The sequence below is a fragment of the Callithrix jacchus genome, chromosome 1, assembly GCF_049354715.1.
Source record: "Callithrix jacchus isolate 240 chromosome 1, calJac240_pri, whole genome shotgun sequence".
Lineage (NCBI taxonomy): Eukaryota > Metazoa > Chordata > Mammalia > Primates > Cebidae > Callithrix > Callithrix jacchus.
In genome coordinates this window covers 73,291,271-73,314,274 of record NC_133502.1, presented here as the reverse complement: position 1 = coordinate 73,314,274, position 23,004 = coordinate 73,291,271, and the positions used below count along the sequence as shown (strand labels likewise).

At 49.3% G+C, this 23,004-nt stretch overlaps 1 protein-coding gene across 43 annotated transcripts in view; it reads left to right on the top strand.

Moving 5' to 3' along the window:
- SEMA4D (semaphorin 4D) overlaps nucleotides 1–23,004 on the top strand; it is a 130,015-nt gene that overhangs the window by 24,817 nt on the left and 82,194 nt on the right. For 31 of the 43 annotated variants that reach the window (XM_078365370.1, XM_054253675.2, XM_078365465.1 and 28 more), the window contains exon 2: nucleotides 16,272–16,337. The exons of the other annotated variants lie outside the window; for them this stretch is intronic. The gene's annotated coding sequence lies outside the window, so the exon portion shown is untranslated. The remainder of the gene's footprint in view (nucleotides 1–16,271; nucleotides 16,338–23,004) is intronic. 43 annotated transcript variants of the gene reach the window in all.

Sequence of the window (23,004 nt, the reverse complement as noted above, 5' to 3'; positions counted from 1 at the left end):
CCGCAGCTGTATGCAGCTGAACCAGTGTACAGCTGAGCTGGTGTACACCTGAGCCGGCATGTACCTCAGCCTGTATGCAGCTGAACTGGTGTACACCTGAGCCGGCATGCACCTCAGCCTGTATGCAGCTGAGCTGGTGTACACCTGAGCCGGCATGCACCTCAGCCTGTATGCAGCTGAGCCAGTGTACACCTGAGCCGGCATGCACCTCAGCCTGTATGCAGCTGAGCCGGTATACACCTGAGCCAACATGCACCTCAGCCTGTATGCAGCTGAATCGGCATGCACCCGAACTGGCATGTACCTCAGCCTGTATGCAACTGAGCCGGCATGCACCCGAGCTTGCATGCACCTCAGCCTGTATGCAGCTGAACTGGTGTATACCCGAGCTGGCATGTACCTCAGCTTGTATGCAGCCGAACTGGTGTACACCTGAGCCGGCATGCACCTCAGCCTGTATGCAGCTGAGCTGGTGTACACCTGAGCCGGCATGCACCTCAGCCTGTATGCAGCTGAGCCAGTGTACACCTGAGCCGGCATGCACCTCAGCCTGTATACAGCTGAGCCAGTGTACAGCTGAGCCGGTGTACACCTGAGCCAACATGCACCTCAGCCTGTATGCAGCTGAACTGGCGTGCATCCAAGCTGGCATGTACCTCAGCCTGTATGCAGCTGAATCGGTGTACACCTGAGCTGGTGTGCACCACAGCCTGTATGCTGCTGAACTGGTGTACACCCGAGCTGGCATGCACCTCAGCCTGTATGCAGCTGAACTGGTGTACATCTGAGCTGGCATGCACCTCAGCCTGTATGCAGCTGAGCCAGCGTGCACCTGAGCTGATGTGTACCTCAGCCTGTCTGCAGCTGAGCTGTCATGCACCCGAGCTGACATGCACCACAGCTTGTCTGCAGCGGAGCCGGCGTGCACATGAGCTGGCGTGTACCTCAGCTTTTCTGCAACTGAGTTGGCATGTACCTGAGCTGGTACATGATAAATACAGTGAAAATCGGACAAGAAGCACAGCAAGCTGTTGACAGTGCTGCTATCTGGAGAGTGTGGTGAGGAGGGACTTTAGCTTTTTGCTTTTTGAACTTCTTTTATTGTTCTATTTTTATACAGATATAATTTTGTTAATCTGTTCTGGCAGAAGAATAAGAGTTTTTAAAATTGTGGTAAAATAAACATAAAATTTATCATTTTACCCATTTTAAGGGTATAGTTCAGCGGCATTAAGTACGTCCATATTGTTGGGCCGCTGTCACCACTCTCCATCTCCTGAGGTTTTTCATCATCCCAAACTGAAACTCTGTACCCATTAAATAGTAACTCTCAGCCCCCATTCCCCTTTCTGTCTCTGTGACTGACTACTCTAGGGACCGCCTATAAGTGGAATCATACAGTATTTATCCTTTTGTGTCTGGCTAAAAATAAGGATATTTTAAAAGACATTTCAATCAAATTGGCGCACTCATTTTATTTTGTTTTTCCTTTATTTTTAACATTAATACACAGTAAGAATGATTAATTCACTGTGCATTTCTATGAGTTTTAAGGCATGGGTGTAACCATCACCACAATTAGAATACAGAGACAGTCTGTCCTCCAAGAAAACTCCCTGTACCATCCCTTTATATTCATACTCTCCAGTCACTTACAACTGCTGAGCTACTCTTGGTCCCTATAGTTTACCTTTTCAAGAACGTGATATAATGGAACCACGCAGTACATAGCCTTTGGATACTGGCTTCTTTCACTCACCACAGAGCCTTTGAGGCTCATTGAAGCTGTTGCAGGTATCAATAGTTTGTTCCTTTCTTTGCTCAGTAAGTAGTCCATTGTCTGAACAGAGCTACTGTAAACATTTGTGTATGAGCTTTTTTATGAACAGATGGTTTTATTTCCTTGATAAGTGTCCAGAAGTGGGACTGCTGGGTCATATGGTCACTGTGTTTATCCTTATAAGAAACTGCCAAAATCTTTTCTAGTGTGGCAGTACCATTTTGCATTGTCACCAGCCACGTCACTCTGTATTCTTACTAGCACCTGGTGTTAAATTTTTTTTTCCCAAGCCATTCTAATGTGTATTTAATGTGCTCATTGTGGTTTTAATTGCATTTCCTAGTGGCTAATGATGTAAAGCATCTTTTCATGTGCTAATTTACCATCTGTGTATCCTCTTCGGTGAAGTGTCTGTTGAAGTCTTGCTCATATTTTAATTGAGTTGTTTATTTTCTTGATACTGAGTTCTTTACATATTCTAAATACAAGTTCTTTGTCAGATATGTGATTTGCAAATATTTTCTCTCAATCTTGAGCTTGCCTTTTAATTCTTTAACAGTCTCTTCACAGAGCCACACATTTTAATTTTGATGAAGTTCACTTTATCCATTTGCCAGATGTTGATAAAGTTCATGGAAATACGACCACTGTTGTGTTGTTGGTCTTGCACCTCTGACTTTGCTTAACCTCCCTTATTAGTTCTAAGAACTTTTTTGTACAAAAAGAAATCCTTGGAATGTTCTACATAGGCAATCATGCTGTCTGTGAATAGCCCATTTCATTCCATTCTTTTCAATTTGTGTGCCTTTCCTGTCTTTTTCTTGCCCCATTTCTTTAGCCAAGACTTCTAGTGCAATGTTGAGAAGTAGTGAGAGCACATCCTTGCCTTGCTTCCAACTTGGATGGAGGCGTCTGTCTGTCACCATGGAGTATGATGTGAGCTGTGAGTTTTCCGTAGATGCCCATTGTCGGGCTGAGAGAGTTCCCTTCTAGTTTTAGTTTACCAAGATGTTGAATTTTTTCAAATGCTTTTTCTCTATAAGTTGATATGCCTATGTACTTTTTCTTCTGTGAATAAGTATATTGCATTTATTGATTTTTGGGCATTGAGTCAATCTGGTATTTTAGAATCAACTCCCTTGGGCTGTGGTGCATTATTTTTACATATTGCTGGATTCAGTTTGCTGATATTTGGTTGAAGATTTTTGCATCTGTGTTCATGAAGGGTATTGTCCTATAATCTTCTTGTACTGTCTTTCTTTCTTTTTTTTTTTTTTTTTTGCCAATCAGTTTGAGCTTTATGAGGTTGCTCAGGTTAGCCTTGAACTGATGACCTCGCCTTCGCGAGCGCCATGACCTCCGGCGGGAGCCACTTTGGACCCCCGTCTTTCTTTGGACTTGCTTCAGGGTAGTGCTGGCATCATTTAAGTTGAGAAATGTTTTTTCCTCCCCTGTGTTCTGGAAGAGAGTGTATGTAATTGTTGCTAGGTTCCTTACATGTTTGATAGAGTTTGCCAGTAAAACTATCCGGGCCTTTTCAGATGTCTTTTTCAGAAGGTATTTAACTACATATTCTATTTCTTTCATGTTTATAGTATTGCTCAGGTATCTATTTCATCTTGTATGAATCTCGGTGGTTTGTGGTTATTGAGAAATTTGATCATTTCCTCTAAGTTGTTGACTGTGCACAGAGTTGTTTGCAGTGTTCACTTCTAATGTCTGTGTGGTCTGAAGTGATAACATCTCCTTCTTTCTTGATATTGGGAATTGGGAATGTATTAACATATGAGGACCTCAGAGCTAGTGTTTTAAATGCAGCCTCTGTGTAGGACCAGTCTAATCAAGACTGTAGTCTATAGCACTAGGTATTACCAAATTCTCTTGGGGCTGGATTCCCTTGGGTTATATGGTGCTCCCTGGGAGTAGCAAATGAGGTGCCTTAGGAGGGACATCAAGGCTTTTAAGCCCTATGGTAGCATTTGGTGCCTCAGTGGTAAGTTAATAGGAGCTACCCCAGCGACCTGCAGGACTTCCGTGTCTTTGGAAGTTTCAGATTGCTGCCCCAGAGTATTACACAAGCATTACATGCCAGGAGAATCTGGGCAGCCTTATATCAGAGTGAGAAGAAACCTGCAGCCACTACCTACAGAGGGGATGAGATTTTCACCACGTTTTCAGGATGTTCGAGGTGATTATTCTGAGTGGCATGTTAATAGGTACTGATTTATTTATGTTTTGTTTCTTTCCAATGAAGGCCACAGATTAGCCTGTTTGAAAAGCCAAAGGGAAATAAGGCCAAATGGAGAGTGACGTTTAAGCAGAGATGCTTTGCTGTCGCTTTTCATTTGCTGGACCAGGGACTAAAGATAGTTGATAGTGTGTTCTTCTGAATGCTCTGTTGTCAGCTTTCATCTTAAGTCATAAAGTAGACATTTTTTCATTGACGGACTTTGGGGAATTTGGTTCCTGACTCTGATATTATAGCATCTTCCTATGCGAGGGAAAAGGTCACAGTTTTGTAGTAATTCTTCAAGTGGAATTAATTTTGCTTCACTTAATTAAAAATCTGTGTCATGCTGGGGTTTAAAATAGAGTGATTTATGAGCAATAAAAAGAAAATAGGTGTCTGCAAATGCAGAAGGTTTGGAAATACCCGTTGCAGGTGGAGTGGAGTCAGGTTCTGTGCAACCCTGGAGCCATCCTAGGGTGCTGAGTTTTCTCAGTGATCAGTCATTTGGATGAGCAGGCGTGATGTCGTGACTACCCTAGTCTCTTGGTATCTTCTCACAAATGATTCTATTTGGACAGGCCCGCTCTCTTTCTGCTGCAGGGATGTGTAACGTAAGCGTAAATGTCTGGCTACACAGCTCCAGCCTTGGGACAGCCCTTGGTGCTGGGAAGGCTGCTCTCCAAGCCTGAGGCTGTGGAACATGCCACTGCCAGCTCTCCCATCCTCACTGTGGGCATATTCTTGTAGCAGTTTATAAGAATCATGCGTTCCCAAGTGTGATTCCCCCATATGAAACAAGTAACACATTGACTGTAAAAAATTCCAGTAACTCAAAGGAGGAGAATGAAATCGACTTCTCTACCATGTATGTCCTTATGTAACTGACCACTCTATTCTCCTTTGGAGCTGAATTGTAGGAACCAGAGGGCTGAGGGCTCTAATAATGCTGTGAAATAGGGACCTTGTGGGGAGCATCAGATGTGTGTTGGTTTTCAGGAGGTGATCCAGGTTCTGCGGTGTCAGGAGCCGGGAAGCTGGGGACGTGAGGCATGAGGAGAAGGGTAGGCATGCAGTTGTAGTAGGGCACATGGCTGTGTACCCATGTTTTTGTGTGGCCACCAGTAAGGAGCAAGGCATGATGCGCAAGCTGGGACAGGAGTGCCTACATCTAGTCATGGAAACTTTTCAGCCTGAACAAGAGGGAAAACCCCCGTTAACTGCACACATGGGGCTGTGAATGCTGCAGATGAATACTTGTTTCTTTCTGGGAGGTTGGTGACATTTTTGTTTCTTCTCTAGTTGCTTGTAAGAGTATCAAGGCCCTTTGTGGCATTGTCTTCTGGAGCTGGTGGCTCAGAACCTTGTAGATACAGAGTAACAAGACTGCTAAGGTGAGGGGGCAACATCCTTGAAGGAGGCCCTGATAATGACATCGAACTCATATTGGTCATTGTCATGTGTGCTCCGAGGTGAATGCTTGTGACCTGGTGGCCACCTCTCTGCTGCACACAAGGGCAGAACTCACCAGAAACACAGTGCAGGGCTACAGAGCATGTTCCGCCGTGGTGGGTTTGGGTACTAATAATCACTGTGTACTAATTGCAGTGGAAAAGTGCATTTGGCTGTGGCTTGAGAACGTGGGCAAGCGATGCTTCTGGACCATGACCTTGTGCACACAGGAGCCGTGTTCTCCCTCCACGATGCACTCTGTGTGTGGTCTGGATGGAAAAGTTGCTCATGGAGGTCGTGGGCAGTTCTCTATACATATGGAGAGCGGTCAAGCGTGTGCTCAGGGGGGCTGTGAGTGTTAGTGTCTCCCAGGTGTTGTAGGTGTGGACGCCTGGGGAAAGCCAGAAGGGAAAGGCCCCAGGCAGCCCCCTCTCTGATGTGGATTCTTAGAGGTGTTTGAGGAGCCCGGAAAGAATTCTAGATTGGCAGAAAGAAAAGATTGTTTCTGAAAATGAGTCCGCATCATTGCGTATATACTCAGAGTGGTGTGATCACCCTGTTTTTTGTATGAGTGAGGGAAAATCATGTTTGTGCGTGTCATTGAGCATTTCGTGTGCCTGGTCCCTTGGCACCAGCAGCAGTAGCACTGTGCTGCAGAAGCCCTCAGCCAGCGCAGGGCTTCAGACTGCCCATGGTGCACCCTACGTGGCCCCACTCCTCCGTGGTTCCTCGGCCACCTCAGCTTCTCACTCGGTCACACGGTGGACCATCTCCTCAAGCCCCAGCACACCAGTGAGCCCACCTTCCCCACTGCCTCCAAGAAATGGAGGCATCACTCCTGACACCATCTCCAGGTTTCTCATTCCACACTGTCCACCTTCACCATTGGCTGAAGCTGGTCTCCTCCTAAATCTGTGGACTCCATCTCCTCCTCTTTCCACCTTGGACTTGGGCATAAGCAGCCTTCAAGTGGAGCACTGGGGCTGCCCAGGGCTCACCTGTCTTTGTACAGCTCTATGGTCGTAGATATCTGAAGGCAATGCAAATAATCCTTGTCCCTAGACATGCAAATTGGTTCAGCCTCCTGAACCAATGGAAAAAGCTGGTATGGTGTCCATCGGAAATCCATGTCAATATTCTTTTACTCTGTATTACTTTTTTCTTGAGGTGAAATTCACATAACATAAAGTTAATCATATTGAAGTAAACAGTTTCATAGCAGTTAGTACATTCGCAATGTTGTACAACCTCTGAGTAGCTCTAGGACATTTGCAGCACCCTAAAAGGAGACCCCCTAATTATCAATCCATCATGGCTCAATCCCCATTCCCCCAGCCAACCCCATGTCATTTTGTGATTCTTAGAAATTTCCTCTAAGGGGATTGTGACATCTCCTTGGCTCTCTTGTGAGTGATGATTTAATAATGTTTTTAACCCACTGTCATTTTTTTAAGTGACCCATTAGCAGCCATCACCCCTGGGCTGAGCCGAGAGCATTCTCACCGGATGGATGATGCTGGTTTCTTGGGGGCTGAGGCCCCTCTGTCTGTTCTCCACGGGATGCAGCAGACTAAGAGCTCTTTTTTTTTTTGGAGACAGAGTTTCGCTCTTGTTACCCAGGCTGGAGTGCAATGGCGCGATCTCGGCTCACCGCAACCTCCGCCTCCTGGGTTCAGGCAATTCTCCTGCCTCAGCCTCCTGAGTAGCTGGGATTACAGGCACGCGCCACCATGCCCAGCTAATTTTTTGTATTTTTAGTAGAGGCGGGGTTTCATCATGTTGACCAAGATGGTCTCGATCTGTTGACCTCGTGATCCACCCGCCTCGGCCTCCCAAAGTGCTGGGATTACAGGCTTGAGCCACCGCGCCCAGCCTAAGAGCTCTTTTTAAAGTGAGAATTGGCATCCTCACTGGATGGATGAATGATGCTGGTTTCCTGGGGGCTGAGGCCCCTCCTGTGTGTTTTCCGTGGGATGCTGCCACTCTTACTCTTTTAAAGTGAGCATCTGGTCCTGGAGGGCAGGGAGGAACATTTCATGGGTGGATCTTCCTAGTCTTGTCTGTAAGCCTGAACCAGTATGAGAGGTTCTTGGGTGATATATGGAAATGTGTCCCCTTCCTGCGCTGATCCTCTCTGCCCCTGACAGGTTGGTCAGTGAGTAATGGTTAACGATCATGTGCTTGGTGCTTTGTAAAACATCTGAGATGTTTGCAGCTATAGAGAGGACATGGTGTCAAAAACAGAGATGCATCCAAATAAAGCAAGCAAGGTAATATAATGTAGAACTAGCTTATGCTTGCATTTATGCTGAGGGCAGGACCCTCACCCTGGGGTCGCTCTCCCCCCTCCCCTGCTGTGGTAACTCAGACCTATCCAGCCCTGTTCCAAGGAGGCTGAGGACCCCTGCAACCTGCCCATTTCCTAATGGACCCAAAGAATGAGGATGTGGTTTCTGTCTAGCACTCACCTCTGTGATGGTTGACCTCCATGACTGCCTGAGTTGCTGTCAGTTTACCCTGGGAATGCCTCACTCTGGGAGACCAGTGGGTTTTGAACTCTGTCCTCAGTGTCTCTGTCCTCTCCTTTGTCCCCATGGCTTTGCAGGGAGAGGACCCGTCCCTGCCCTTCCTAGCTGGGGTATTGCGTCTCACATCTGAGGGGTCTCTCCTTATTGCTGAACTCCTGTCTTTTCTGGTCCAGATCCCAGGCATTGGGGAGGTAGCCAGAGGGAGCCTGGCCGCACCCTGCTGCTGGACTTGCTATGTGGTGGCCCCTCCTTGCCCCTGAGGTCCTCAGCCCCACTCTGGCTGTTTATAATCAGAAAGTAGGATTTCCAGCTGTTCCTTTTTTCTTTTTTCTCACAGGTAGCAGCTTGGTGAAATAATTCAATTTACAATTAAGCATTTTTATTTTATATCTTTAACATAATTAGAATGAAACTGTCCTTGGTCCCCTGAGAGCATAGTGCATCTGAGAGAAGAGAGGAAGAAACAGACTCACAGTGCGGTTTTGTGGTAGTTTTCTTGGGGGTGAGGAAGGTGAGCCACACCCTCCATTTTTGACTGGTGTTCTGATTCTGAAATTAAACAAAAAGCACAAAGAGCCCCAAAAGCATGTGTCTAAGGTGGAAAGTGAAGAAAGTGCCTCAATTTCTGCAAGGGTTGAAGTTAAGCCCTTGACTCTAGTTGACAACCGTTTGGTTCTTTCTTTAAAATTTTTTTATTATTATACTTTAAATTCTGGGGTACATGTATAGTCTGTGCAGGTTTGTTACACAGGTATACGTGTGCCATGGTGGTTTGCTGTACCTATTAATCCGTCATCTACATTAGGTATTTTTCCTAAAGCTGTCCCTCCCCTAGCCCCCCAGCCCCCAACAGGCCCTGGTGTGTGCTGTTCCCCTCCCTGTGTTCATGTATTCTCACTGTTCCACTCCCACTTATGAGTGAGAACCACCATTTGGTTCTTTAAACACAATTTGGTTCTTTATTCCTTGTGTTGTGAATAAACATTGGAGACTGGTTGATGCTAATTAGTTTAGTACCTTCCCACCTCCGCTGCAAAAATGAAAAAGCAGCAACAAAGGGCTCGTCATGACCTGGATGAGAAAGAGAGAGGTTGAACTTGATCATGGAAGGCCCCCAAGTAGCCCTGCTGAACAGATTTAGCACCTGGAGGTGGACCCCTGTTTGTGAAGAGGACCGGACAGATCATATAAAACATCGCTGGTGTGAGCCTCAAGTAGATTTTCAGCTCAGAAATGGGCTTGGTTGATAAGATGGGTTAAGCATGTTCCATTGTGGCTTTCCCACTGTGAATGCAAGGAGCAGCTATTCAATGATTCTGAAAAGAATATAGTAGCAGGTGGTTTGGGGAGGAAGATTAGAATTGGAAGTATTCCTGAACAGGGCATGAGTCTGCCATTTTTCCCCATCTGGTATTCCTCAATCTGAACTCAACACTTTGGAAACCTGAAAGTGAGTAGTGGGATGGAGAGAAGAGAGTGCCAGAAGCCTTCTAGGTCTGGCTCAAGGACTAGAAAGGGACATTCTAGTGTTCAGAGGGTGCAGACCCTTTTGTTCTGTTTCCCTTGTCTGTGTTCTCTTACATGCCTCTCCCTCCCTCCCTCACCTCCTTCCTTTCTTCCTTCTCTCTTTCCCTTTTTCCCTCCCCTCCAGTCCCCTTCCTTCTTTTTTTCCAAGCACAGTCTTGCTCTTTTTCCCAGCTGGAGTGTAGTGGCACAATCACAGCTCTCTGCAGCCTCAAACTCCCAGGCTCATGTGATCCTCCTGTCTCAGCCTCCCAAGTAGCTGGGACTAGAGGCACATGCCACCATACCCAGCTTATTATTTTTTATTTGTAGAGACAGGCTCTGGATTTGTTGCCTTGGCTGTTCTTAAACTCCTGGCTTCAAGTGATCCTCCCACCTTGGCCTCCTAAAGTACTGGGATTACAGGCATGAGCCACTGCATCTGGCAGGGACAGCTTTAAATAGATTTTGTTGGTTTGTTGTTGTTTGCTGTAGACTGGTACTGGGGAATTTTTACTCCTTCAAATTGAAAACATTTCATCATCTTGCCACAAAAACCCCACAAAACCTATTTTGTAAAGAAAACACAGCTCTCCTTATATGGGTATGCCACAAGGAAAAACCATTTCCACAGTTTATAGCCAGTTGCCTGCTGCTGCTCACATCAATGTTATTATAAAGGAAAAGCATTGGTGACCACTTCCCTTGGAGCCTGCTTCTCTGCAGATGCTAGCCTTGTGGGCTTTTGTATTGTAAGTTAATGTACAGATAATGATCTTAATTACCGTGATTTATAATAGCACCTTGTTTAAATTTTGGACTGAGTTAGCCAGACGATCTATACCTGTGAGAAATCAAGTGTCAAGGATTTGTGACGCATTCACGCCAAGCTATTTCTGGCATTTCTTTCTGGGTGTGCAGACCACCCCGGGCAGAGAGGAAATGATTTTAGCACCACATGCTTCAGTTAGGGATTCAGCAAAGTCTGAGAATTTCCCTTCTTAACACAAACCATGTTTAATGCATCCCTAGGAAAAGCAGGTTGGTAAAACCCATTGTAGTCTTCTTAACATTATCCATTTTTATTCAAGAAATATACATCCGCCCTAGGATTCAGGCTTCCCGGGACTCCGGGGGCTTATGTCTAGGACACCATGATTTCTATCCTTATGCTACTCTCCTAGTATAGGAGAAAAATGTTTGGAGGTTAATTCTGGCAGCCTTCCTGGTGTGCCCACACCTGTCCTTGGAGGGTGATGAGTCACCGTTGCCTCCTCAGTAAAGCCAGGACTCAGAACTGCAGCCATTTGCTCATAGGCATCCATCCGAGAGACTCAAATATACAATCTGGAGCCAGACTGCTGCTTTATATATTGACCTGCTCCTCTCTATGGGGGATTTTTCAGTTTCACAGAGTCAAGAGTATATAGGGTGAAACATTTTGTTGCAATTAGCCTCCCCAATTTCTGCTCATTGCCCCTAGCTAAGAGGTACCCTTGTAAGATTCCTGATATCCCTGGCATGCTGCTTGCTAGAAAAGTCAGTGGCAGCAGGGAGAAGCTCACACCTCCACACCACCTCCAGTCTTGTAATTATTTTCTCTGGTGCTTTTGTAGGGGAAGAGTGGCTTCTTACTTTAATCTGCATTTTTCTGACCTGCAGGGAGATGCACATTTTCTTGTTCAGTTGCAGTTTGTAGTAATCTTAGACAAAAGACCTTGAGGCTTCAGGAGAGTACTGAGGGGCCCTGCAGAACCCCCAGGCATGACTGTAGGATTAGGTGGTGGGGTTTTCTGCCCTGGGAGCTGTCTCCCTCCATTGTGGGGTGTGTGGGACAGCAGGTCGCCTGCTCCATCCTCCCCCTTGGTGTGTGTGGTGGCCACATATGAGGCTGGGTGTCATCTTCAGCTGGCCCTGCCAAGCCCTGCCTGTCTGCTGGAGGAGGGCGGCTTACACAAAATGCCCAATGTGCTGAGTTCTACGCTGGAGGGTATGGGTTCTCCTGGGTGTGTAGGATGCCCATTGTGTGGTAGGTGTGGTTTACCTTCAGTGTTGCTTCTCCCCTTTTTCCTTGCTCTGCGGCTTCCAGGGGCAGCTGCGCATGTGGGGCTGGAGTATCTCTGACATATTCCTGAGCCATCTCATGAGCTGTGGGCCTGAACTGGTAGTACCTCCGTTAAACCTGTGAGTACCGGTCTTTTAGGAGGCAGAAGTCAAAGCTCTTACCTGTGCATCCATTGCACGGGTGTGGGACACATTTTGGAATTTCAAGTTGTGTGATCGGTAAGCAGTTGTCAAATAAAACAAAGCCACACTTAGTAAGAAGAGGCTTTCTTAAGAGTATGCAAAGGAGGGCATGGACTATTACAGTAGGGCCGGGGCCTGGCCACATGCTGACCGTGAGATCACACGTGTCTCAAAGGTTAGACCAAACGGCTCTTCTTTGTAGGATGGTGTAGATGAGGCTTAGAAGAACCAGAGATGGGATGTGGGAGGAAGGTGGTGGAGTCAGAAGATGCCTTACCTGAGGCCAGTCATTTGTCAGAGGGGCTGCGCTGGCTCCATGGTGCCAGAGAAGCCTGGGGAAGGACAGAAGTGAAGCAGGGCTTGGTTATGAGCATTTTGTTGTGAGTGATCAGGAGGGGGCGGGGGACGCACAGTGCCACTGGTCATGGAGGGGTGCAGAGCAGGCATTGGCAAGTTTCTGTGTCTGGTCTTATCCCGGGTGCATGGCGGCATCGTGAGCCTTAGCTCAGTCCTGTGGGAAACGGGCTGTTCCTAGAATACACAGGGCAGAGGATTCCTTACCTCCTGCTGTTTTCTAGGAGCACTTGGCATTGTCACAGTTGTCACCCAGAGTTTTGCACAGAATAGGACTTGTTATGTGGTGACTGGATGCTGGTCTGGGCTCCTTCGTGTTAGCCTCATGGGCCCTCAGATCTTAGCCTAGGTCTTGTGGTGCGTGGTCCTTTCTGACCAGCTAGGGACCTTGGTCTCTGCTTCTAGGTAGGTGGGATTTGAGCCAGGTGGAGACAGGAAGGAAGGTGCCTGCCACACACAGGGGCAGCCCCTAAGACCTGCAGGGAGGACGAGGGTCAGCTTGGGACCCAGGGCTAGGCAGGGGCAGAACAGGGGCAGCTGCAGGGAAGAGGCTTGGGGTCTGCAGGGGGATTGTCATCCCTGTAGGAGGATGAGACCCTCAGGAGTGTAAGAGTCCCCCAACACCCCAGCAGGCTCTTTCTCACATCGATGTGCTCCTGCTCTATGAGCATCTCACTCGCTGAAATGACATTCTCCAGTGTTTCTTTGTGTGCTCAGGAGGACTGGGGACTTTTGATGCAGCTTGGCACACAAAAGGAGCAAAAAGCATTCCCTGACAGAATGGATGAGCTGCATCCAAACCCTGACTCCCTTAAGCTGCCCCAGGGACCAGACACTGTTCCCTGGAACAGCAGCAGCATCAGCCAAGGGACTGTTAGAAATGCATCTTCTTGGTGCCCCGCCAAAGAGCTACTGGACTGGGGCTCCAAATAGGGCCCAGAGATATGGCATTCAGACCCTTGCCAGGGCTCTGCTGTAGGCCACAGTGTGAGAACCACTGACCAGAGGAACATGGGGTCCCCAGGAGGCCGCAATGGCTCAGAACTTACCTCTGAGCTGCTGAGGAGTAGTGGGGTGGTTCTTTCCCCAGCATGTGAGTGAGTGGGGATGTTGGGCTGCAGCTCCCTTGGGACGAGGATAAGGACCATGTAGAGTGTGTGTTTGAGTGTGCATGTGTGTGTAGGCACATGTATGTAGGTAGGTGTGTATGTGAGTACATGTGGGTGTGTGCAGTATATCAGTGTACATGAAGGTATATATGTTTGCGTATGTGTGCCTGTGTTTGTGTGTGTATGTATATCCATGTAGGCATATGTATCTATGTGTGTATATAAGTTGTGTTTAGGTATATTAGGTGTGTCTGTATGTGAATGTGGCATGCGGGCATGTTTGTGTGTGCATATATGTGTATACCTATGTGTGCATGTGTGTGTGCATGTTTGTGTATATGTGTGCATGTGTATGCATGTGTCTGTATGTGACTTTGTGAATATACATGTATGTCTGCTTACATGGGGGTGTGTGTGTGTGGTGTATCTGTGTGCATGGGTGTATATGTGTGTGCATGTAAGTGTGGGTGGATGTGTGTCTGCATGGATGAGTGTCTGTGTGCATGTATGTATGTGTGTGGTGTGTGTGTGGCATGTGTGTGGCAGGCAGTCTTTTAGGTGGACCCAGGAAGGGAACTGTGGGACCAGCCATGAGTTGGCCTTCCTGAGGCTGTATGCACCATGTGAAATTTGTAGGTTCCACTTAAGAAAAAGGGGGTGCTGCTATGTGGGTGACTGTGGCACATAATCTGTTGCAGCATGCAGGGTAAAAATGTCATTAATACAGAAGCTCACAAATGCAGGGACCAAGTTGTCTTTGGATCCCCAGACCACTCCACAGCGTGAGAAACCTGTTACTGCTCTCTTGACTGTCCTCCCAAAAGCCCATGTTCCTCATGCAGCCATTCACACACATACATAAGGCCACCGTGGAGTGACGGGCTTGCCGTGGCTGCCCCTCCACAGCCTGCCTTTTTATTCTGTCTTGAGCAGTACCCTTTCCACACAAGGTGACCTCCTCAGGGTTTGTTTTTTGTTTTATTTGTTTTATTTTTATTTTTTGAGATAAAGTCTCACTCTGTCGCCCAGGTTGGAGTGCAGTGGCACAGTCATAGCTCACTGCAGCTTGACATCCTGGGCTCAAGCAATCCTCCCATTCCAGACTCTTAAGTAGTCGGGACTACAGGTGTCTGCCACCATGCCTGGCTGACTTTTTAATGTTTTGTAGAGATGGGGTCTCACTGTGTTGTCCAGGCTGGTCTTGAACTTCTGGGCTCCAGGAATCCTCCCTTGTCAGTTTCCTGAAGTGTGGGATTACAGCCGTGAACGACTGTGCTCGGCTGACCTCCTTGTCTTTGAAGTGGCTGCATAGACTTCAGCATTTGGATAGACTCTTTATTTGATCCTGGTCAGCTGCTGATGGGCTTTGAGGGTTTCCATGGCTTTGCTATGATGCAGGAAGCACCCTAAGCACCCTCATGGTGTAGCTTTTTGTTCAAGTGGAATGTGATTCAGGAGCATCCCGAGTGTCACAGTCAGGTGGCCACAGAGTCTCCTCCCCCACTGTTGGGCGCCAGTTTCCCCACCCCATCACAGGCTCTGGTTGCTCAGCTTTGTAAGTTACTGCTCATCTGAAAGGTGAAAACAGCCATCATGCTTCAGTTTGTTTCTTTTATCATAAGTCAATGACATTGAACAGCTTGTCCCTTCACTTGGCATCTGAGGCTGTATGCCCTGTGGGTGGGGACTTTGTGAAGCTCACTCGCTGCTCCAAGAGGCCAGTAGAGGAGTGAAAAAGCCCTTTGCATTTTCTCAGCATGTTGCTTCATGTTTCTTCTTTACGAGGGGGCATTAGTAAGCCCTCCCCTACTTTTTTTTTTTTTCTTTGAGACGGAGTTTCGCTCTTGTTACCTAGGCTGGAGTGCAATGGCTCAATCTCGGCTCACCGCAACCTCCGCCTCCTGGGTTCAGGCAATTCTCCTGCCTCAGCCTCCTGAGTAGCTGGGATTACAGGCACCATGCCGGCTAATTTTTTGTATTTTTAGTAGAGACGGGGTTTCACCATGTTGATCAGGATGGTCTCGATCTCTTGAGCTTGTGATCCACCCGTCTCGGCCTCCCAAAGTGCTAGGATTACAGGCTTGAGCCACTGTGCCCGGCCCAGCCCTCCCCTACTTTTAAGATTATTAAAAAATCCTCCCGGCTGGATGAGGTGGCTCACACCTGTAATCCCAACACTTTGGGCCAAGGTGGGCAGATCACTTTAGGTCAGGAGTTCAAGACCAGCCTGGCCAACATGGTGAAACCCCGTCTCCACTAAAAAAATACAAAAATCAAAAATCAGCCAGGTGTGCTGCCATGCACCTGTAATCTCAGCTACTTGGGAGACTGAGGCAGGGGAATCGCTTGAACTTGGGAGGCAGAGGTTGTAGTGAGCTGAGAATGTGCCCCCGCACTCCAGCCTGGTGACAGAGCAAGACTCTATCTCAAAAAGAAAAACCCTCCCAAATTCTGATGCCTGTTTGGGTTCTTCTTTTCTTCTCCCTCTCTTCATTTCCCTCCTTCTCCTCCCTGCTTTTGGTTTTTAAGTATGTAATTAATTTTAAAACTTAAGAAATGTTGGAATATTGAGTACTAGCACTGACATCGTCTTCACATGTGATTTTAAATTAGGGACTGATTGGGAGCTTTGTGCCACAGTGTGCTTCTTAACTGTGGCTTCATTGTGGGTCACAGGGTTCCTGGATAAGGCCTCTGCCCACCCTGGCTGCTTCCTGCTGTAGAGCTCATGCTCAGCCATTGCGTGCCATGCCAAGGAGACACTCTCTACCATGTTGGCAACTGGCCAGGAGTAGAGGGGAGGAGAGATGGGTAGGTGAAGGAAGGTGTGTAGATGATGCCTCCCTCCCAGTTCTTGCTAATCCTTGTCCTTTAGTTGTGATGCCTTCTCTGGTCTTACCTGGCCAGGTGAGCTGTACCCTCTGACTGACGGTTCTCTAGGACGATGCTCTTGCAGTCCCTGGGGGACATTTTTGGCACAGGGTTGGGGTATGGAATTGTGTGTTTGTATATTGCAAGGAAGTCTAGTAGTTTGTGTTGCTAAAATGCGCCCTTTTATAACTCTGTTTCAGACTCTGCTAACACCAGATAGTAGAAAGAAACCATATGCTGAAATGTTTGACAACACTGATCATTTGGTAAGTGAGGGCGTCTGCCTGAGAGCCACGGTTCCTTTTGGAATTGGCTCTTCAGAAGGCCTTGTCCCAGTGTTCCACCCCTCCGTCAGCAGCGATTCCCATTCACTGTTGACCTGCCAGGCAGGCGTCTGGCGAGTGAGGGAGGAAGGCCTGTCTCCGGAAGCTCAGGTGGTTCTGCCTGGTGTGGTCAGGGTCCATTTAAGGTATGCAGCTGTAAAAGAAATCAGAGTGGGTGGGGGGCGGGGAGGCCATGAGCGAGGCGATGCTGGGTGCGGGTTGTTTGGTGGTCAGGCCAGTACCCAGCCTGAGCACCGGCTTCCCTGGCAGGAAGGGAAGGGCTCAGGTGGAGGAGGTGCCCCGGCCTGGACTGTTACCTGAGGACTGCTGCACCTGGGAGTTCATATTGGGTTGTTGAAGGTTGTCTTTCACCTGACCCTTGGGGTCTTCAGTGGGCAGTTGCTTCTCTTTTGTCCACTAGCTCACACCCTTCATGATCCATGTTGAAGGATGTCTGGGGAAGGTGGTGGCTTGGGCTGGGGTGAGGTGGAGGGGGACCCCCGGGGCTGCTGCACCGTTGCTTCCATCACTGCCCCTCATGTGTGCCGAGTGGAAGAGGGAGCTCTGTGTTATCTGAGATTCCAGAGCACTGGGCCGCATGGGCCCTGCTGTGAACAGGCACGTGGGGGTTAGCCTGTATGTCATGGCAGCCCTAGAGAGCACTGGCCCTCCCTGTCACGGATGAGGCCACAGAGGCACAGTGTGATGAAGTGATGTGGTTGTAGGCTATGACCCAGGCCACCCATTTTCTCTGGCTCTGTCCCCATCCCCTCCCAACTATTGAGATTGGGCGGGCTGCCTGCCTTGGAGGGCTGCTGGGCCATAGGCTGGCCTGTCACTTCATGGGTTCAGTTTCCTCTTCTGTAAATGTGAAGGGGAAGAACTGCCCTGGGGGGCTTCCTCACCCATGCTGGGCACATGCCTGGGCAGAGTCCTGTGGCAGGCTCCACTGGGTCAGCTCAGGGCTGGGGGTGCTGTGGAGTGGCTACACCCCCTGCCATCCTGAGGGCGGCCTGGGCTGGCACAGGTCACGTCCCTGTGCTGTGCAGGATTGCAGGCTCCATGGGACTCACCCTGCGCAGAATGGTGCCCTCAGCCTCACACCCTGCCTTCACCATGGGGCAGCGACTGTGGTTTGACACTTTCACTGGATGTGGGAGGTACCCTGGGCAGCCCTGGGAGGGACCATCGTCGGCTCATCAGCCACCTATGCAGGCTTCTCGTTTCTGTCTTGTTTACATGCTCAGATGGGGCCAGAAGAGAAGAGGTCATCAGAAGAATCTGCTCTGTTTGATCTGATAGAGGGCCCACCTGTATAAGGCCCACTCCTGCTAGATCTGGTCCTGGAAATAGAGGAGGGAGTGGAAACTGGGGGGCCGGGGTGCTGACCTTATCAGCCACACCAAGCTGGGGGAGCCTCAGCCACTTGCTTGCCACCTTCTGTGGCCGCTACTGGAGATGTGGATTAAAGGTTGATGCAGGCGTGTCTGTGTTTCCAGATGTGACTTTCGCTGTAAGAAGCAGGATATATAAGTCCTTGCATCCCCTTTAGAAAGCTGGGTTGTGACTCTTACTGCCTTGGGGGGTGCCTCGGGCCTCCAGGTCTTGCCCAAGCTGGGATCCTCCTGGCTGCAGCTTTCACACATGGAGAGTCTGCATACAAAAGACCATTTGCAAAGGACTTACTGAAGATTAAGACATACATTCTAGAACTTGGGTTGAAGTGGAAGCAAAAATAACTTTTAAGGGACCTTTTCCAGTATGAAGTGGCCCATACAAGCAAGTTTGCCGGCCTCTGGTGGGGACAAAGCAGGCATTGTGGTTCCCGGTGCCACTGTGGGCCAGGCTCTGTGAAGCAGGGTCCTGGTGAGAGGACGGCCTCCACAGGAAGCTGACCGTCAGAGCTGTGTGTCCACCCAGCGAGGGCCAGGACCAGGTGGTTCCGGGAGGTCTGGGCTGCTGGGGTACCTACTGCAGGCCTGTTGGGAATGGCTGGGAACGGCATGGGGGCCATTGCCTGCCAGCAGCTTCCCTAGAAGCATGGGATAAGACAAGCAGCAAAGGGCTCTGTGTCCTCAGAGGAGGGAGCACAGGTTGGCTTGGACATCTGTCTGGGGGAGTCATAGAGCTGCAGGATCCAACGCTGTGTCTTGCGTGTGATTTCTTTTCTTAGACCCAAACTCTTACACTTGCATGTGCTTATGGGGAGAAGTTCTGAGTGCAGAAAGTGAATTCCTTTGAGTTTGGTCGTTGTTTTGATACTGCATGCATTTAGGATCTTCTTTCTTAATTTAAAACAACCTGTAGTCTTTATGAAGTGCACTATGTGGGTGCTGCCCAGCCTCCCTGGGGTCTGAGTGTGCCCCATGGCTTGGAGGCAGGGTTGCTTCACCTGCACTGGGACAGAGCTCTGTTTATAGGAGCTGGGCTTTATTTTTAGCAGGTACAGTTGCACGACACAGAGCTGAGAGCAGAAAGTAGGTTTAATTAAATGACACTGAAAGGGGAGCTCATTACTTCTGCATGTTTCAGGAGGCCCAAGAGGGTGTCTGAGGTCCTCTACTGCAGCCCTGTGAAGCTCTTACCTGGAAAACGCCCAGGACCCCATCCTTGATGGGCTCTCAGTGTCCTGAGGCATTGCTCTGACTGATGATAAACAATGTGAGCTTTCCTGTCTGAAGCCTGGCTTTGAAGATAAGTCATACAGTCTAGAGACATAGCAGCAGGTCAGTGCAGAGGAAGCATGGTAAAGCTGTGCATCCCAAAGCTGCTTTAACAGAACATGACATGTAGGGTACTAGCACCATCCAGCCGCCTCTAGCACACATGAGGCTCCCGAGGCCAAGGGCTCATCTATAGTAACCGGAAGCTTCCACACCCTCAGCACACTCAGATCCACAGCGCCTCCTCATTTCAGTGGCTGTGTGGGCACTACTGCCTCCTTATGCCTCATAGGGTCCCTGTCCAGTATCCTAGCTGGACACCACACCTGACATGGAATACCAGAAGTGTGGCTGATCAGAGCCGAGATGCCTTGAGCGACTCACAGTTTGCACACAGAAGACAAGATGTATTGCCTTGTTTATGACCTGCATGCAAGACATGTAGATGGATTGTATTTTGGATGTGTCCTGGGTTAGACAAAATACATTACCAAAGGGCTAGGCGCGGTTGCTCACACCTGTAATCCCTTTGGGAATAATCCCTTTGGGAGGCCAAGGTGGGCGGATCACGAGGGCAAGAGATTGAGACCATCCTGGTCAACATGGTAAAACCCAGTCTCTACTAAAAATACAAAAATTAGCTGGGCGTGGTGGTGTACGCCTATAGTCCCAGCTACTTGGGAGGCTAAGGCAGGAGGATTGCTTGAACCCAGGAGGCAGAGGTTGCAGTGAGCTAAGATCATGTCAGTGTACTTCAGTCTGGCGACGGAGTGAGATTGAGCATTGCGCTCGCACGATGTGCAATCTCTCTGTCTATCTCTGTGTATATGTATATTACTAAAGAAAACGTACTTTTTTTGCATGACTTCTAGGAAAATCTGAAATCACACCTGTGGCTTGCCTGGTATGTGTGGGATCTAAACTGCTCTTTGTTGCCCTTGGATTTGACTTCCTCTCCTGTCAAGGCCCCACCCCTGTAGTTGGGAGCTACTGACTGGTAACAACCATATCAGGCTTTGAGAGCATTTTTAGCCAGCTTTAAGTGCTATTATTTTACATTTATGCAGACATTACAAGACAACCTGCTGGGCCTTACCAAATAACCAGGGACCACTGAGACTGTGTCTGCAGGGCACCTGGGCCTGTGCTTCAGTGAACATACCCCTCCCCAAAAGGCCCTGCGTTATCTGGACTTCAGTTTCCCTTGCTTTCTGTGGGTAAGACTTACAGATTGTGGCTGATTTTTCGTGTCCCAGCTGTACTGTGAATGCATCAGTTGGCGTGCTCAGCCTGCAGGTCAGTGATGGTTTGCTATGAGCCCCATCCTGCATTCCTGTGGGAGAAGGGCTCCCACATAACACTTTCAGGCCCTGACCTGCACTTGCTTTGGCAGCCCCTGGGGTCTCACTAAGGGGCTGCTATATGTGCCGCCAAGTGACACACAGTGGAGTCCTGGGAAAAGCCCCTCAGGAACTCCCACATCTGGACAGGCTATTTATATCCCTCATAAGGGCCTATTTTTCTTTGTAGAGAGTGAACATGTGGGCGATGCTGTCATGCCTACCAGTGGAGCCTATGAAACAAGCCTTTCATTGAATAGTTTTCTGGGTGCGTCTAACACTTTCTCATCCATGTGCAGAGGCCTCGCAATTTTACGTCTGCCCTGCTGCCATTGTGTGGATCGCTGCTTCTCAGAGTGCAGGTGGGCTGTGGCCCCCACAGCAGCCTGTTCCTGGTGCTGGGGCAGCCTGGCTGGTCTGGGTAGGCACACCCTACCTCCCTGTCTCTATCCCACATCACCCAGGTCAGGGTGGGTCCTCCATGGCCTGGCATGCCAGTTCACTGAGCTCCTTCCCTGGGTCCTGGACACCTGGGCAGTGGGGCCTCAGCAGAGGAAATAGCATTCTGCTGTTGGGCAGACAGACCCCAAAGAGATCAATAGGTCATGTATGATCGGAGTTACAAGGGGGAAAAATAAAGCAGAAAAAGATGCCGGGGGCAGTGGCTGACTCTTGTAATCCCAGCACTTTGATAGGCTGAGATTGAAAGGATCACTTGAGGCCAGGAGTTTGAAACCAGCTTGGGCAACATAGTGAGACTCCCCATCTCTATAAAAATATAGAAAATTAGGCTAGGTATGGTGGCTCACGCCTGTAATCCCAGCACTTTGGGAGGCCGAGGTGGGTGGAATCACGAGGTCAGGAGTTCGAGACCAGCCTGGCCAATATGGTGAAACCATGTCCCTACTAAAAATACAAAAATTAGGCATGATGATGCATGCCTGTAATCCCAGCTACTCAGGAAGCTGAGGCAGGGAAATCGCTTGAACCCAGGAGGCGGAGATTGCAGTGGGTGGAGATTGCAGTGAGCTGGGATTGTGCCACTGCACTCCAGCCTGGGTGACAGAGCAAGGTTCTGTGTCAAAAAGAAATTAAAAAAAAAAAAAAAAAAATATATATATATATATATGTATAAAATTAGCCAGGCATGGTGGCATGCACCTGTAGTCCCAGCTACTCAGGAGGCTGAAGTGGGAGCATGACGTAAGCCCAAGAATTTGAGGCTGCAATAAGCTATGATCACAGCAGCCTGGGTGACAGAGCAAGACTCTATACAAATAAATACAAATAAAATACAAATAAATAAATACATAAAGCAGAGAAGGAGATGAGACTGGTTCTGTAGGGGAGCTGGGCAGATAGATGGAGCAAAGGCCAGCGCCATGCCTGTGCATGGGGAGGAGCACTATATGCCTGGGGAGCAAAGGAGCAAAGGCCCCGAGGCAGATGGGAGAGAGTCTTGGGGGTCCATGGAGCACTGAGGTGGGGGTGGAGGGCAGTGGGCTAAGGCGAAGTCAGGAAGGGCAGGGACACAAGAGGAAGTGGTGGGTAGGGGAGCTTGAGGGGGTTGGGGAAGACCCCTGGCTTCTGGGGAAAATGGGCCCTGGTGGGGGTGCCAGGCACCCAGTTAGAAGGCTATGAGGCGGTCTGGGAGAGTGGTGCTGGTGTGGGCATGGTGCAGCAGTGTCGATGAGGAGGGGCTCCTTTGGGCGCTTATTTGGAGGTGGATCCAGGAGACCTGCTGCCCACTTGGATCCGGGGCAGGTTATGGTGGGGATTGGGGAGCACAAAATGGCTCAGGGTTTGGCCTGAGCCATTGGAAAGATGGGGGCTCTATGTGGGCTTCCGCCTGGGTTCTCTTAGAGGCGTCTTAGCTTTGGAGAGGTGAGGAGCATGGTTTGGGGACATGGGAAGCTTGAGGTGCTTATTAGTGGGGAGGAGGCTGTGCGGTACCTAAGCCTGGAGTTGGGGAGACATGTGAGGACTGGCCCGAGGGTGGGTCCTGACTGGAGCTGGGGCATGGAGCTGTCCCAGGGCAGGCCTCCTCAGAATACCCTTGTTCCTTTACCGTCAGGTAGAGACATATCTGTACCTGCTCCTGTTCCATGCTGGTCTGCAAGGGTCACAGGAGAGGCCAGCCTTTGGGGGCTCCCACTGAGACTGGAGGAGCAGACAGGCAGCGTGCAATGGAGGGTCAGGGTTTGTACTGGCTGCTGGGTTGCGGTGGGAGGGGTGGTTTGGGAGGTTCGGACTGGCTGCTGGGCTAAGGTGGGAGGGGTGGTCTGCGGTGGGGCTGGGAGGTGAGATGGACAGAACCACAAGAGTAGGACACATGGCATGGCTCGGAAGGGAGGGGGGTCTGGGTCACGAGGGTCTCGTTCTGTCTCCTGCTGGGGGTTCAGTACTCGTCCTGCATGGCACCCCCAGCTGAGCCTGCAGAGACCTCTGAGCTGGACAGAGGCTGGGAGTGTGGATACGGAGCCTGCCTGAGGCCTGTGTACGGCATGCGGAGTAGAAGGTGGGGTAGAAGGTAGCCCTTCCCAGTGTGAGTCGGCCTTACCCATCGGTGGAAGGCCTCAGGTGAACAAAAAGACCCGGTTTCCTGAG